This window comes from Caretta caretta, chromosome 22 (assembly GCF_965140235.1).
Source record: "Caretta caretta isolate rCarCar2 chromosome 22, rCarCar1.hap1, whole genome shotgun sequence".
Lineage (NCBI taxonomy): Eukaryota > Metazoa > Chordata > Testudines > Cheloniidae > Caretta > Caretta caretta.
This window is the reverse complement of record NC_134227.1, coordinates 4,943,748-4,960,410: the sequence shown is the minus strand read 5'-3', so window position 1 is coordinate 4,960,410 and position 16,663 is coordinate 4,943,748. Positions and strand designations below refer to the sequence as shown.

General features: G+C 49.2%; 1 protein-coding gene across 4 annotated transcripts in view; it reads right to left on the bottom strand.

The window, feature by feature from the left end:
* FEZ1 (fasciculation and elongation protein zeta 1) overlaps window positions 1-16,118 on the bottom strand; it is a 174,872-nt gene extending 158,754 nt beyond the window's left edge. For 2 of the 4 annotated variants that reach the window (XM_048827283.2, XM_048827286.2), the window contains exon 1: window positions 15,962-16,117. The gene's annotated coding sequence lies outside the window, so the exon portion shown is untranslated. Of the gene's footprint in view, window positions 1-15,727; window positions 15,859-15,961 lie in introns of those variants that run through there. The other 2 variants (XM_048827285.2, XM_048827284.2) reach the window with 2 other exon arrangements.
* Between the last annotated feature and the right edge of the window lie 545 nt (window positions 16,119-16,663).

The window sequence follows — 16,663 nt, the reverse complement described above, 5'->3', positions numbered from 1 at the left end:
CTCACCAAGCCCACCCCAGCAAGGAACTTAGTGTGTGGCAGGAGGAGATAATCCTTCATCATCCTTCATAAATGATCTGGAGGATGGTGTGGATTGCACTCTCAGCAAATTTGCGGATGATACTAAACTGGGAGGAGTGGTAGATACGCTGGAGGGGAGGGATAGGATACAGAAGGACCTAGACAAATTGGAGGATTGGGCCAAAAGAAATCTGATGAGGTTCAATAAGGATAAGTGCAGGGTCCTGCACTTAGGACGGAAGAACCCAATGCACAGCTACAGACTAGGGACCGAATGGCTAGGCAGCAGTTCTACGGAAAAGGACCTAGGGGTGACAGTGGACGAGAAGCTGGATATGAGTCAGCAGTGTGCCCTTGTTGCCAAGAAGGCCAATGGCATTTTGGGATGTATAAGTAGGGGCATAGCGAGCAGATCGAGGGACGTGATCGTTCCCCTCTATTCGACATTGGTGAGGCCTCATCTGGAGTACTGTGTCCAGTTTTGGGCCCCACACTTCAAGAAGGATGTGGATAAACTGGAGAGAGTCCAGCGAAGGGCAACAAAAATGATTAGGGGTCTGGAACACATGAGTTATGAGGAGAGGCTGAGGGAGCTGGGATTGTTTAGCCTGCAGAAGAGAAGAATGAGGGGGGATTTGATAGCTGCTTTCAACTACCTGAAAGGGGGTTCCAAAGAGGATGGCTCTAGAGTGTTCTCAATGGTAGCAGATGACAGAACGAGGAGTAATGGTCTCAAGCTGCAGTGGGGGAGGTTTAGGTTGGATATTAGGAAAAACTTTTTCACTAAGAGGGTGGTGAAACACTGGAATGCGTTACCTAGGGAGGTGGTAGAATCTCCTTCCTTAGAGGTTTTTAAGGTCAGGCTTGACAAAGCCCTGGCTGGGATGATTTAACTGGGAATTGGTCCTGCTTCGAGCAGGGGGTTGGACTAGATGACCTTCTGGGGTCCCTTCCAACCCTGATATTCTATGATTCTATGAGAGAGTGCAGTGGGCCTTTTCCGCCACCCCAGCAGTTACACCCTGGCGGATGGGGTAAGTACTCGGGAGCACCTGCTGTCACCCCTTCCTCTCTGGAAAGGGAGAGGAGACCCCTGTTGCCTCCCCTCTGTGCCAAAGGAGAGGAAGTGACCCTTCTGCCAATCCTGGGGCAGAAGGAGCCCAATGCCACTGCACTGCCTCTGGGAGGAGAGGGGAATCATAGAATCATAGAATATAAGGGTTGGAAGGGACCCCAGAAGGTCATCTAGTCCAACCCCCTGCTCGAAGCAGGACCAATTCCCAGTTAAATCATCCCAGCCAGGGCTTTGTCAAGCCTGACCTTAAAAACCTCTAAGGAAGGAGATTCTACCACCTCCCTAGGTAACCAGTGCTTCCACCCTCCAAGTGAGGAAGGATGCAGAACAGACCCATGTTGTGCCTATGGCCTCAGAGGACCTTAGCCTGGCCCTGCCTGGCATTAATTGGGGTCAGAGGTCAGACAACTGGTGAAAGAGATCTCCAGGCCAGATGGACGACACCACGTAGGTGGGAGTCATGGCTCGGGACACTAGTGTACTTTGGTCTGGGAAGTACTTGAGCTAATCAGTACAGAATACATTTTTAAAGCCTTGTGGTCCTTCTCCTTTTTACAAAAAGGGCTGATTTGCTGTCCTGTTCCCTCACCTCAGCCTGGGTTCCTTGACATGAATCTGACACCAACCCCCACACATGGCATCCTACTCCAACACCTCCCTCCAACCCCCTTCAAGTTATGGGCCTCTTCCACCCCTTGACTGCAGCAAATGGACCTTTTCTAACTAGTCATCCTGCAGGCCCATGTCAGTTCCTCTCCACATCCTGACCTTCTTTAGCGGCTCCAGGCCCCCAACTCCAGGCCACCTTCCCTGTCTGCATTATCCTCCACAGATTCACCCTGGCCCAGGCAGGAAGCAAGAGATTTGGCAGCTTTGCTTTGTTAGATATTGGGCAAGCAGGTGGCAGAGGAAGTCCTCTGATGGTGGGTCACATGGGCGATACAGTGAGAGAAGAAATAGTTAAAGGTGCAGCATTGTTAAAGGTGGCAGGATGGACACATACGTAAGGGGACTGTTGTCCCCTTACTAAAACTCAGTGGGGGGTGTTTTGGTTGGCTAGCTCCCAGTACCAAAAGAAAGTGGAAAGGTCAATGGGAAATCAGGACCCTAAGATTGACAGTCCCCAGGAACAATAGGGAGAGGCCAATGCTCCAGGTCAGCCTGATTGACAGGACAGGCAGGCTAAATAGCGAGTGAGGAGGCCGGGGGGGGGTCCTGTCCTCGGTGTGAGCTGGATTTGTCTGGGTCAGACAGAGTGGGCTGAGCTAAGGAGAAAGCAGGGGCCCAAGCTGAGCTCAGGAGAAGAGCTGTGCCAGTCAGAGGGGCCAGAAAGGCAGCCAAGGAAGCAGGTCAGTGCTGGGAGCCGAGTCACAGAAGCAGCCCACAGAGCAGACCTGTGCTGGGAGAAAAGCTGTAGCAACCAGAGCCAGAGAGGCCAGAGCAGCAGCACTGCTGAGGCAGAGTGGAGCTGGGGCTGAGCGTGGTGAACAGCTGGGGAGAGCAGGCCCAGCACAGGGAGGCACCCCCAGCCAAGACGCCTTGCAGGCCAGGCTTGGAGGGGGATCGTAACCCTGACGGGGCAGGGTCAACGCTGGGAAGAAGGGTCCTGCCGCATAAAGCCTGAGGGCGTGTGGTCACCGCCAGAGCAAGTGTCTGACCCACAGCATCCCTGCAGCACAGCTAGGGCCTGAAAATCATAGAATATTAAGGTTGGAAGAGACCTCAGGAGGTCTTCTAATCCAATCCCCTTACACTCCAGAGATGCTGGTTGTGATGTCCCTATGCCACAGAGCGGGATGATGTGTTTTCCTTTAACCTTTCTCATTTTTCCTTATTTTTTTAAATTGACTGCTATTTAATAAATTGTATTTGCTTTGAACTGTATGTAATGATCAGTGGGTCAGGGAAGCATCCAGCAGAGAGAGAGCACCCTTGAGTGGGGATACCCTGGCCCCTGCCCTAAGTGACCACGACAAGGTTGGGGGTCGAGCCCCCCAGGAATCCTGGGCCCAGCCTTGTTGGGGTTACGAGGACTCTGCCACACAGGAAAGTGGTAGGGGAGTCCTCGAGGTCAGGCAGGCCTCTGGGTAAAGGGAGTGGGAGCGAGGATTCAGATCCTTTCGCTAGCCTATATCACCAGGCTAGTGTATAAGTCAGGAAAGTTCCCCATAATAGCTGGACCATTCCCCCACTTACATATACGCCAAGATTTTCAGAAGTGCTCAGCATGGTGGGAATTGAGCTCTTTTGCAAATATGGTCAAAAGCCTTTTTGAAAACCCAGCCTATCTTAGGGTAACTGAACACTCAGTTTTACCTGGGCTGGTTTTCTGCCATGATTTCAAAATTCATTACTGATAGTGTTGTGGTTTTCAAAATACAAGATACTATTTGTCCATGTAGCCTGCATGAGTCTATCACAGGTTTGCTGATGGCCATAGCCCAGTCTGGGCAACAGTGCACAAGACCAATCACAGCACACCTCCCACGGCCCACAAGGACGTACTCACAGGCAACCATGGTCACAGACAATTGCTGTTTGGCCACAGGCAAAGGTGTCTCAGGACACTGGGTTTGAGGCTGCAGATGGCACAGGGACACTGACTTTTACAGGCTTAGCATGTGCAGAGAAATTAAATCCTAAATTTACTACTACTACTACTACATTGATTTAGGAAATTTACTTCCTAAATCAATGTAGTTAAATCAGTGCAGCAGCCCCCTTGTGTGGACACTCTTAAATCATTTTAAAAGTGACTAATACTGATGTAGTTTAACTCAATATCAAATGTACATAAAAGAGCAAGGCTAATGCATCAGCTTGGGGCTCAGGGGAGGAACAGGGGATGACCACTGGGTGGCGGAAAATTATGGCAAGGTACATGTCCTTCCTTAAGGCTATCTTTAATGGGAGTCTGCCTCTTCATTGAGGTTTCTGTCCTGTGTGTGTCAGAGCTCCAAAGAGCTGGAGATGCTCCTTTAGAGAGGCCAGACCACCCTGTGGACTCCAGACTGAGTATGTGTGTATCTGTCTGCCTCATCAGCAATCGCTTTCCTAACTGAACCTTTTAAACTGGTGTCTTCTTCCCCATTTTTTAAAAAAAGTGGTGGTTTTGTATTCTCCCTGCACTTTGTGTGGCTGCCAGGAGAAGTGGGGCGTAGGTGGGGAACTTTTCCTTTATCATATGCTCTCAAGCCAGCCTGACATGCAGGTGGTCAGTTGCAGGCAGAAGGGTTTCAGCTTGCTTCCCGCAAAGTTAGGGTCTTAGCCATGGCTATCTCAGAGGCAACTTACTCTGTGTATGGGGGTGTCAAAGTTCCTTCCCCACTCTGAACTCTAGGGTACAGATGTGGGGACCTGCATGAAAACCTCCTAAGCTTACTTTTATCAGCTTAGGTTAAAACTTCCCCAAGGTACAAACTATTTTACCTTTTGCCCTTGGACTTTCACTGCTACCACCAAACGTCTAACCGATATTATTATTAGAAAAGAGTCTGTTTGGAAACATCTTTCCCCCCAAAAAATCCTCCCAAACGTTACCCCGCCCCTTCTGGGGAAGGTTTGATAAAAATCCTCACCAATTTGCATAGGTGACCACAGACCCAAACCCTTGGATCTTAAGAACAATGAAAAAAGCATTCAGTTTCTTAAAAGAAGAATTTTAATAGAAGAAAAAGTAAAAAGAATCACCTCTGCAAAATCAGGATGGTAAACACCTTACAGGGTAAGTAGATTCAAAACATAGAGAATCCCTCTAGACTAAACCTTAAGTTACAAAAAGACACAAAAACAGGAATATCCATTCCATTCAGCACAGCTTATTTTCTCAGCCATTTAAAGAAATCAGAATCTAACGCATACCTAGCTAGATTACTTACTAAGTTCTAAGACTCGATCCCTGTTCTGTCCCCGGCAAAAGCATCACACAGACAGAGAGAGAGAGAGGCTTTGTTTCTCCCTCCCCCAGCTTTTGAAAGTCTCTTGTCTCCTCATTGGTCATTTTGGTCAGGTACCAGCGAGGTTATCCTAGCTTCTTAACTCCTTACAGGTGAAAGGATTTTTCCTCTGGCCAGGAGGGATTTTAAAGGGGTTTACCTTTCCCTTTATATTTATGACACGCCCCCCAAATCACAGATAGGGTGAAACGCTGGTTGGGATTTCTTCCTGGAGCTCTAGGAAAAAAGAGTTAATAAGACACATGCACCTCTAAATATACTACCAACTATATAAAGACTAACAATATTTTCCACATCTCAAGGACGATTTTAACCAGTTGATTCTGGGAAAGTTTCACAGGAGAGTGCATCAGCCACTTTGTTCGAAGCTCCTGAGATGTGTTGGATGTCAAAATCAAAATCTTGGAGAGCTAAACTCCACTGAATAAGTTTTTTGTTATTTCCTATGGCGGTATGAAGCCACTGTAGTGCAGCATGGTCGGTTTGCAGGTGGAAATGCCGTCCCCAAACATATGGGCGTAGCTTTTCCAGAGCTTAGACAATGGCGTAACATTCTTTTTGAGTGACTGACCAGTTGCTTTCCCTCTCAGACAGCTTCTTGCTGAGAAACACTACAGGGTGGAATTCTTGATCCGGTCCTTCCTGCATTAAAACTGCTCCCACACCACACTTGGACGCATCTGTGGTTACTAGGAACGGTTTGTCAAAGTCTGGGGCCCGTAGTACAGGATCAGACATGAGTGTCGCTTTAAGCTGGTTAAAGGCCTTCTGACACTCTTCGGTCCACTGAACAGCATTTGGCTGTTTCTTTTTGGTGAGGTCTGTCAGTGGGGCGGCGATTTGGCTGTATTGAGGTAATAACCAGCCAAGCCTAAGAAGGATTGAACCTGTTTCTTTGACTTTGGGACAGGCCACTTTTGGATAGCATCCACTTTGGCCTGTAGGGTTGATAGTTCCTTGATCCACTTGGTAAGTCACTCTGTTTAGGCCTATTTGACACTTCTTAGCCTTAACAGTTAGTCCTGCCTCCCTTATGCGCTCAAGGACTTTTTGTAGATGTTCCAGGTGGTCTGCCCAGGAATCCGAAAATATGGCCACATCGTCAAGGTAGGCAACTGCATATTCTCCTAATCCCGCTAGGAGACAATCTACAAGTCTTTGGAAGGTGGCGGGTGCATTTCGCAGCCCGAAAGGGAGTACATTAAATTCATACAGCCTGACATGGGTGGTGAAGGCTGACCTTTCCTTGGCGGATTCATCTAGCTGTACCTGCCAGTACCCCTTGGTTAAGTCCAAAGTAGAGATGAACTGGGCCCATCCCAGTTTCTCTAATAGTTCATCTGTGCGTGGCATTGGATAGTTGTCAGGGCGAGTTACAGCATTTAGCTTACAGTAGTCCACGCAAAATGGTATCTCCCCATCTGGTTTGGGAACTAGAACCACTGGAGATGCCCATGCATTGCCAGAGGGGCGGATTACACCCATCTGTAACATATCCTGGATCTCCCATTCTATAGCAGTTTTAGCTTGAGGAGACATCCAGTAAGGTTGGACTTTAATTGGGTGAGCACTTCCTGTGTCAATGGAGTGGTATGCCCGTTCAGTCAGTCCTGGGATGGCTGAGAACGTTGGCGCATAGCTATTGCACAGCTCCTGGATCTGCTGTTGCTGCATACGCCCAAGGGTCAGGGAGAGGTTCACCTCTTCCATGCCACCAGCACTTTTCCCTTCGTAGTAGACACCTTCAGGCCACTCAGCGTCATCTCCTCCTTGGGCTGTAAACTAACAAACCTTTAATTCTCTGGAGTAAAAGGCTTTAGAGAATTAATATGGTACATCTTAGGCTTTCGGTTGGAGGTGGGGAACGCTATGAGATAATTAACAGTTCCCTGGCGCTCCTGGACCGTGAAGGGCCCTTCCCACGATGCTTCCATTTTATGGGCCTGGAGCGCCTTTAAGACCATAGAATCATAGAATATCAGGGTTGGAAGGGACCTCAGGAGGTCATCTAGTCCAACCCCCTGCTCAAAGCAGGACGAATCCCCATTTAAATCATCCCAGCCAGAGCTTTGTCAAGCCTGACCTTAAAAACTTCTAAGGAAGGAGATTCTACCACCTCCCTAGGTAACGCATTCCAGTGTTTCACCACCCTCCTAGTGAAAAAGTTTTTCCTAATATCCAACCTAAACCTGCCCCACTGCAACTTGAGACCATTACTCCTTGTCCTGTCATCTTCTACCACTGAAAATAGTCTAGAACCATCCTCTTTGGAACCACCTCTCAGGTAGTTGAAAGCAGCTATCAAATCCTATCATTCTTCTCTTCTGCAGACTAAACAATCCCAGTTCCCTCAGCCTCTCCTCATAAGTCATGTGTTCCAGACCCCTAATCATTTTTGTTGCCCTTCGCTGGACTCTCTCCAATTTATCCACATCCTTCTTGTAGTGTGGGGCCCAAAACTGGACACAGTACTGCAGATGAGGCCTCACCAATGTCGAATAGAGGGGAACAATCACGTCCCTCGATCTGCTCGCTATGCCCGTACTTATACACCCCAAAATGCCATTGGCCTTCTTGGCAACAAGGGCACACTGTTGACTCATATCCAGCTTCTCGTCCACTGTCACCCCTAGGTCCTTTTCCGCAGAACTGCTGCCTAGCCATTCGGTCCCTAGTCTGTAGCGGTGCATTGGATTCTTCTGTCCTAAGTGCAGGACTCTGCACTTGTCCTTGTTGAACCTCATCAGATTTCTTTTGGCCCAATCCTCCAATTTGTCTAGGTCCCTCTGTATCCTATCCTTACCTGCCACCATATCTACCACTCCTCCTAGTTTAGTATCATCTGCAAATTTGCTGAGGGTGCAATCCACACCATCCTCCAGATCATTTATGAAGATATTGAACAAAACCGGCCCCAGGACCGACCCTTGGGGCACTCCACTTGATACCGGCTGCCAACTAGACATGGAGCCATTGATTACTACCCATTGAGCCCGACAATCTAGCCAACTTTCTACCCACCTTATCGTCCATTCATCCAGCCCATACTTCTTTAACTTGCTGACAAGAATACTGTGGGAGACCGTGTCGAAAGCTTTGCTAAAGTCAAGAAACAATACATCCACTGCTTTCCCTTCATCCACAGAACCAGTAATCTCATCATAGAAGGCGATTAGATTAATCAGGCGTGACCTTCCCTTGGTGAATCCATGCTGACTGTTCCTGATCACTTTCCTCTCGTGTAAGTGCTTCAGGATAGATTCCTTGAGGACCTGCTCCATGATTTTTCCAGGGACTGAGGTGAGGCTGACTGGCCTGTAGTTCCCAGGATCCTCCTTCTTCCCTTTTTTAAAGATTGGCACTACATTAGCCTTTTTCCAGTCATCTGGGACTTCCCCCGTTCGCCATGAGTTTTCAAAGATAATGGCCAATGGCTCTGCAGTCAGAGCCGCCAATTCCTTTAGCACTGTCGGATGCAAAGCATCCGGCCCCATGGACTTGTGCACGTCCAGCTTTTCTAAATAGTCCCTAACCACGTCTTTCTCCACCTACTCCCCACGCTGTGTAGCCCAGCGCATGACCATGACCTGGTCCCCTACTTTGAAGGAACGCTCTCTGGCATGTTTGTCATACCACGCTTTTTGCTCTTTTTGAGCATCCTGTAGGTTTTCTTTAGCAAGGGCTAGAGAGATTCAGAGGGTGTTTTGTAGGTTGGTTACAAAGTCCAGAATGTTAGTTCCTGATGAAGGTGTAAATCCCTCCCATTGCTGCTTCACCAACTGTAATGGCCCCTTAACCTCACGGCCATATACAAGTTCAAATGGGGAAACCCCTAAACTGGGATGGGGTGCATCTCTGTAGGCAAAGAGCAACTGCTGCAACACTAGGTCCCAATCATTGGAGTGCTCATTTATGAATTTACGTATCTTGGCCCCCCAAAGTTCCATTAAACTTCTCCACCATGCCATTTGTTTGATGGTGGTAAGGAGTGGCAACCAAGTGATTTACCCCATGAGCTTCCCAAAGGCTTTCCATAGTTTCTGCCAGGAAATTAGTCCCTGCATCTGTGAGGATGTCGGAGGGCCAACCTACCCTGGCAAAAATGTCTGCTAGTGCCTGGCACACACTTTTAGCCCTGGTGTTGCTTAGAGCTACTGCTTCCGGCCATCGGGTGGCAAAATCCATGAAAGTCAGTATGTACTGCTTTCCTCTGGGTGTCTTTTTCGGAAAAGGACCTAGAATATCCACAGCTACTCGCTGAAATGGAACTTCAATGATGGGGAGTGGCTGGAGAGGGGCTCTGACCTCGTCTTGGGGTTTTCCCACTCTTTGGCATACTTCACAAGACCGGACATAGGTAGAAACATCCTTGCCCATTCCCTCCCAGTGGAATGACCTCCCCAAATGGTGCTAGTTGTTCTGCCGGTTCCAGTTCTGGGACTGGCTCTGTCTGGGTCTCTGGGACTGGATCCACTACTGCTGTTGCAGTCATTGGCCTGGGGTCCAGGTCCATCACCTCTGACCGGGTCCTGATAGAAGTTTCCGGAACAGAGCTAGGCCTCACAGCTTGTTTAGCCTGGCTGCGGGTGGTCATTCTCACCCTCTTGGCTAGCTTCACATGATTGGCCAAGTCTACCCCCAACAGCATGGGGATGGGATAATCATCATAGACTGCAAAAGTCCACGTTCCTGACCAGCCCTGGTACTGGACAGGCAACTTGGCTGTAGGCAAATTGAAAGAGTTGGACTTGAAGGGTTGAATCGTCACTTGGATCTCTGGGTTGATTAAATTGGGGTCCACTAAGGAAGCATGGATAGCTGACACTTGTGCTCCGGTGTCCCGCCACGCGGTGACCTTCTTCCCGCCCACACTCACAGTTTCCCTCCGCTCCAAGGGTATCTGGGAGGTAACTGGGCCTGAGGACCTCTGGGGTGATTCCGGTGCAATGAACTGTAATCTGTTGGGGTTCTTGGGGAAGTTGGCCTTTACATGCCCCAGCTCGTTACACTTAAAACATCGTCCAGCTGACGGGTCACTGGGGCGAGATGGGTTGCTGGAGAACAGTGTGGCAGGAAGATAAGGTGTCTGGAGGGTTCCTTGGGGAGTAGTTGGGGCCTTGGGCTGCCCCCGGTAGTAGGGGGTGGTCTGAGGTTGTCCCTTCTGGTATCCGCTCCAACTGCAACCAGTTTTTTTCTTTTCTGCCATCTCCACCCATTTGGCTCCAATCTCCCCCACCTCGATTACAGTTTTGGGCTTCCCATCTAGGGTGTATCTTTCTATTTCCTCAGGAACACCCTCTAAGAACTGCTCCATTTGCATTAGGAAGGGCAAATCTTCTGGAGCTTTAACACTTGCTCCTGATATCCAGGCATCCCAATATTTCACAATGTGGTAGGCATGTCGGGTAAATGACATGTCTGGTTTCCACCTTAGGGCTCTGAACCGCCAACAGGAATGCTCAAGGGTTAGCCCCATTCTGATTCTCACCTTGGTTTTAAACAGTTCATACTGGTTCATTTGTTCCTTAGGCATTTCAACCGCCACCTCAGCTAAGGGTCCACTGAGCTGCAGCCTCAGCTCTACCATGTATTGGTCTGCAGAGATGTTGTACCCAAGGCAGGCCCTTTCAAAGTTTTCTAAGAAGGCCTCGGTATCATCGCCTGCCTTGCAGGTGGGGAACTTTCTGGGATGGGAAGTGGTACCTGGAGAAGGATTGATAGGGTTTGTTGGTATATTCTGCTGAGCTTTTGCCTTCTCCTCCTCCACATGCTTCCTCTCTTTTTCCTTCTCTTCCAGTTCTTTGTCGCTTGCCTCCATTTCTTTGTCCCTTGCCTTCATTTCCTTCCTGTGGGCAGCCTCCATTTCTTATTCCCTGGCCGCATGTGCACCCATCTCCATCTGTATGAGTTCTATCTGCCTTTCATGTTCCTTTTGTTTTTCCTCAGCCTCAAATCTGGCTTATTCCAGCTTTTGTTGAACCGTGCAGTCTGTCATCCTAACCTCTCTGTTTTTAAACTAACTTTACACCCGAGAGTTAGAAAGAAAACAAAACAAAACCAAAAAAAACTTGGCTTGTAAAATTTTGCTGTGCTGTCCGGATACCTTTTTGTTCTCTGATAGTGATTGTCAGCCTACAGAGAAATCCTTAACAAAAAAAACCCTAACACCTTTGTCTCCAGGCAAATAGGCAGAAAACTCCTCTAGTTACTCTTAGGTAAAAAAAAAAAACAAAAAACACTTCAGGTCTGTGAAGAACTACTGTGAAGAATTGTGAATTTCCCTGCAGGAGGTTAACTACCCTGCCTTTAGGTAGAGAAAACTCCAGCTAACAAAAGACAATTCCCTTTTGCCTCTGCTCTGGCCCCAAAGGAGAGAAAAAAAAACTCTAACTGCTTTCAGTTTAAAACCTGCTCTCCCTTTCAAATCTGTGCTTCTGGTTCAAAAAAATCTCAAAATGATTTCAAGTTGATCCCACCGCTCTGCCACCATGTCAAGGTTCCTTCCCCACTCTGAACTCTGGGGTACAGATGTGGGGACCTGCATGAAAACCTCCTAAGCTTACTTTTACCAGCTTAGGTTAAAACTTCCCCAAGGTACAAACTATTTTACCTTTTGCCCTTGGACTTTCACTGCCACCACCATACGCCTAACCGGTATTATTATTAGGAAAGAGTCCATTTGGAAACGTCTTTCCCCCCCAAAAATCCTCCCAAACATTACCCCCCTCCTTCCTGGGGAAGGTTTGATAAAAATCCTCACCAATTTACATAGGTGACCACAGACCCAAACCCTTGGATCTTAAGAACAATGAAAAAGCAATCAGTTTCTTAAAAGAAGAATCTAACGCATATCTAGCTAGATTACTTACTAAGTTCTAAGACTCCATTCCTGTTCTTTCCCCGGCAAAAGCATCACACAGACCGAGAAAGAGAGGCTTTGTTTCAACCTCCCCGCAGCTTTTGAAAGTATCTTGTCTCCTCATTGGTCCTTTTGGTCAGGTGCCAGCGAGGTTATCGTAGCTTCTTAACCCCTTACAGGTGAAAGGGTTTTTCCTCTGGCCAGGAGGGATTTTAAAGGTGTTTACCCTTCCCTTTATATTTATGATGGGGGGTCTTCTGTGCTCTAAAAAAATCTAACAACATCACTCACCACATTAACCAGACCCTATTAGCTGACTCACCACCTCAACCTCCCTTAACATAGAGAGCGCTTGGGCCCTGCTCGCAATTATTATTCTTTGTGAATGCAAAAGTGGTAGCATAAAGATGTAAAAAGTTCAGAATACAAACTATAAAGTAGAGAGAGATAAACCAGAGATGCATAAATCAAAAAAAGAAAAATGTGTAAAGTGTCCAAAGGTCTTTGGTGGGCATCACAAGCTTTTGTCATTCAGTAGCCTTGGGGTCAGCAGCTGGAGTCTGCAACGTCCCTCTGATACACCAGCATAGGAGGAGCAGCCGTTTCAGTGCGTGTGCAAGTGGGCCTTGTGTGGCCAGAGGAGCCAGCAAAGCCTGACTGCCAAGCACAGCTGATCAGGCTACTGACAATTCTGGTTGCAATTCATCACATATTGCTCTATCTAGTTTCTACAGTCCCAGAAGTGTTTAATGAACTACTTAGGGGTCCTACAAGTATTTGATGTGATTAGACATTATCCCACTTAGAGGAATTCTCCCAGTTGCCTATTGTTTGCATCTAGCGCACTCACCATTTCTTTTTAAGGCAGCCAGTTGTTCCTTTGTGTTAATTTGACTCCATTGTCACCATGGTCATTATAAATAGCTCCTAATGACCAGCAGAAATGATTGTTGTGCAGGCTCTAAGTGAAGCCTCCGGCACATAAGGGGCTGATGCTGTTCATCAAATGGGCAGAGATTTCTGATCATTTCTAATGCAATTCATAGTTCTCTGAATTGGGCAATTCTGATATAATGAATCATTGTAACAATTTGGGGATGAATTTATTCTTCATAAAAGTGAGGGACTAACACAGCAGAATGAGAGCCCGACATCACTCAGGCAGGCATTCATTACACTAGCTTTTACCACACTGCTCTGCCAATCCTGACCTACCCTGTCCTGCTATTCCAGCCCTGCACCCATAGCAATCCTGCCAGTGTACCACACTAATGACCTGCAGAACTAGTACCTGTTACTATTCCAGTCCTTTGTGTCTCTGCCAACAAAACATTGAGGAATCCATCTTTGTACAGTACAATAACATTCTCAAAAAGATAAAGAAAGCATAACACCACCTCATTGACCTTTCTGCCCCTTGATCCTGAATTTCACCCATATTTATCCTAAATCCTGCTTTTAAGAGTCTACTCCACCAGCAAGAATGCCCGACAAACAAGCATCTAGGCAGGCAGCAGAACAAGAGCATAAATTCCGATGCACTGCTTCATTGCATATGGAGCCTCAAGTTCCCTTTTGCCAAACATGACATGACAGAAGCAACAGAAGATGGAAAACAGGAAGATGCAGAGGCCCAAAGAGCATCTGGAAAATATCCCACAAATAAGGCTACATTTTAGTCAGGGGTATTTTTAGTAAAAGTCATGGACGGATCATGGGCGGTAAACAAAAATTCATGATCCGTGACCTGTCCATGACTTGTACTATATACTCCTGACTAAATCTTGGAGAGGGGGGCGGCCTGGGGAGTGCCACAGATGCTTGGTAGACTCCCTACCCGGCTCCGTACTCCCCAGAAGCAGCGACCTCCCTCAGCTCCCAGGCGGAGGCAGAGGCATGGCCATGCTGCATCCTCCCTGAGTGCCAGCTCCTCAGCTCCCATTGGCCAGGAACTGTGACCAATGGGAGCTACAGGGGCAGTGCGTGCAGGTGGAGGCAGTGTGCAGAGCCCCCTGGACATGCCTCCCCCAAGGAGCTAAGGGATGTTGCCACTTCCGAGGAACTCCCTGAGGTAAGTATCACCCAGAGCCCTCACCCCCTCCCACATGCCAACTGCCAGCCCTGAGCCCCACACTCAAACTCCTGCTGCTGCTGGGGGAGGGGGGCGGTGACCCAAGACTGCCCCAGCAGCAGCCAGTGCGGCTGTCTGCTGCAGAAATCATGGAGGTCACAGAAAGCCATTAAATGTGTGACCTCCGTGACAAACTCACAGCCTTACTTATAAGACACCGTAATTCATAGATGCTGAGGCCAGAAAGAACCACTGTGATCATCCAGTCTGCCCTCCTGCATAACACAGACCACAGAATGTCCCTGAAATAATTCCTGTTTGAACTAGAGCAGATCCTTTAGAAAAAATATCTAATGTTGATTTTAAAATTGCCAGAGATGGAGAATCCACCACAACCTTTGGTACACTATCCCTATGCAATCTCCCTGGGGCTCTCTGTTTGGCCCAAACTTCCCACGCTGGTGGCCAGGACACTCTTCTCCTCACCTTCTCCCCCACCTCTCTGGTTTAACATGATTCCCCCCAACACACAGTTTTGCTTAGGGCTGACTTTCAAATTAGAGTATATCTCTACTGGATTCAGCCTCACAACGTTATCTCCATGTTACCCCTTCCTTACATAGCACGGTACCTGCTGAGTCATTTCCAATGCTGGGATTAAGCAATGGGATACAGCTGTAACAGCCTCCCTACGGCATCAGACTCTGGAAACTGACAGTTATCTGCTTGTATGAGGCCCTACCAGGAAGGAGACAGGTGGAGGGAGCGTACCAGTCACTTTGCTGCAGGGGGCCAGGGCAAGGTGCTCTGAGAGCCAGGATGAAGAGTAACAATCTCTTACTCTCTGCCTCCCCATTCCCCAAGCAGCGAACCCTGCACAATGCTGGTCTGTTTGCACTAAGCACTTTAGGGATCACTAGGGCGTGCACTCCCAAGTGGCACTGTCAAGACATTAGTGCATTAGTGATGTTAGGTCACCTTGTTTGAAGAGCCAGGCAGCAATACTGCATCCCAGTCATCGGATAAGTAGAGATTCCCGTCAAAACCATACATATTCCCCATCCCTATGGACCCCCCCCCCCCCAAGTACATGCACACACAAACACCCTCCACTACACCCAAACAATCCTCAGTCTCCATACATATAAACACCCACCTCCCATAATCCTCCCCTCCAACACAAACACTAACAACCTCCCCTTCCTGCACACCTTCCCCCCCACACACACACAATCTCCTCTCCACTCCACATACACACACTCATTCTTGTCTCCCTGAACAGCCTCTCCCACACACATCCAACACCAATCCATACGCATCCACATACAGACACCGGTCTCACTTCAGACAAAACCCCCTCCATGTGCACTTTCCTGCCCCCAGGAAGCCTCATTCCTACACAACAAAGCCTCCTGCCTCCCACTCAACACACTGACTTCTGCTTTTCCCCGCCACAACCCCACTCCACATACACCCCCCAATTCTCAGTCACCACCTATATATATAATCCCCTTCTCACCATCCTTACACACCCCAAACCCCATCCCCTCACCCCCACTTTCCCATCTGCATTCTCACACAGCCCCTCTCCCCCGCCCTTCACAATCCTTCCTCTGCATCAACACATGCAGACAAAAAGCCATCCCCGAGCACAAGCCTTCGCCCAGTGCACACGCGCCTCCCCTGTACACCTGCACAGCCCTCCTCTGCGCGCACAGGGCCCCCTCTGTACACACACAGCCCTACCTCCGACACAATGGCTCTGCGCAGGGCGAGGCGGGGGTGCTTTGGGTCTCACGATTGCGCGCTGCTCTGCCGGGCTGTGGGGTCCCGTTCCGCCCCGCGGCCCCGGCAGTCGCTCGCCAGACAGTGGGGACGGGTCAGGGGCCGCTCCTCGGAAAGCGGAGTCGGGCCCCCCGCATCCGCCCCCGCAGTTCGGGCCCCGGCGCCGCCGCTCAAAGGCCAGAGACAAACACGCACCTGAGTGTGGCCGGGGGCTGGCAAAGGGCAGCGGGAGACGGGAGACGGGAGACGCGAGGCGCGGGCTCAGCTTAGCATCCCGGGGAGCCGAGCGGAGAAACGCGGCGGAGTCAGCGAGCCGCCGCCTGCGCGGAGATCGGGCTGTTCCCAGCCGGCTGCCTCGCCTCTGCGTGCGCCCAGCCCTTCCTCATCAATATGCATTAGCCTCCGGAGCCTGGCGGCCGCCCCTGCTTCGGATAGGAGGCCTGCTCCGAGCACACGCTGACGAGGCCCACTCCTGTTCCGAGGGGCACCGCTGAGGGCAGCGCGCCCGGGGGCAGGAGGGAGGAGGGCTTTCTTCCCTAAATCCAGAGCCGCAGGGATGATGCAGACACGCAGCAAGCAGGTCGGGGCTCATTTTGACAAAAGCAGGGTTGTCTGGGGGAAGAATCCCAGCAAAAATGGAAGATTCTTTCCCAACCACAGCATAGGAGAAATGAAAGATAGCATCTCCGTGATGCCTCCAGCCATTTGGGATCGAAGGGATTTGGGATTCCCTTAGATCCCCAATGGCTGGAGGCATCGTGGAGATGCTATCTTTCAGACTCACAGAAGGAAACCTTTCTACACAAGCACCCTCCAGAAAAAGATCAGGGGAAAGATATCTGACAGCATCAAACCCTTCTGCTTTCTGCATGTTCAGACAAACTGTTCTGAGCCAGT